The sequence below is a fragment of the Diaphorina citri genome, unplaced genomic scaffold, assembly GCF_000475195.1.
Source record: "Diaphorina citri unplaced genomic scaffold, Diaci psyllid genome assembly version 1.1 scaffold33121, whole genome shotgun sequence".
NCBI classification, from domain to species: domain Eukaryota; kingdom Metazoa; phylum Arthropoda; class Insecta; order Hemiptera; family Psyllidae; genus Diaphorina; species Diaphorina citri.
In genome coordinates, this window is record NW_007410456.1 from 1 (window position 1) to 638 (window position 638).

General features: G+C 45.8%; 1 non-coding gene across 1 annotated transcript; it reads left to right on the forward strand.

The window, feature by feature from the left end:
* Window positions 1-32: 32 nt before the first annotated feature.
* Trnay-gua lies at window positions 33-122 on the forward strand. Its single transcript is given in 2 exon segments — window positions 33-69; window positions 87-122. It is a non-coding gene; the product is annotated as a tRNA-Tyr (tRNA).
* The last annotated feature ends 516 nt before the right edge of the window (window positions 123-638 follow it).

Genomic DNA, 638 nt, shown 5'->3' on the forward strand with positions numbered 1-638 from the left:
ATATACTCTTATTTATCCACCTATTCCCATCACCTTCGGTAGCTCAGTTGGTAGAGCGGTGGACTGTAGTGTTCTATTTCTTGGTAATCCATAGGCCGCTGGTTCAAATCCGGCCCGAAGGAAATTTTTTTGCAACTTTTTCGACAGAGAAGTTTCTATTGAGAATGTTTACATTTTCCCAAACTGCACGTTCAGCCAGTGACAGCGGTGATAGAACGTTGAATGCTCCAGTTCCCAAATGTTCACTTAAGTTAAGCAACGTTGCACTTCGTTAGAATTCGGATGGGTGCCCGGATCTGGGCAATCACGTCCGGCTGTCTTTCCCCAGCCCCAATCAGGCTGATTGAGGTTATTGTGAGAAAGCGGAGGAGGTCAGTATAGCTTGCCTCCGAAAGGAGAGTAAAACCCGCGGCACAAATGCTGCAGTGATGTTAAACGTCTATCAAACAATGAAACCTCGTCTAGTGGTTTCATCAAACAAATAAAGAAACAAGAACCAACCTACCTGCTTACTAAGCTTGGTTGGTACTGTTGGTAGCGATAAGGTTGGTTGGGCGGACTTTATCCTGAAGGGATAAGGTTCGTTCTCGGAACGGCTGGCTTTCTCCTATCCTGTCTTCCTTCTCTCTTCGATTTCG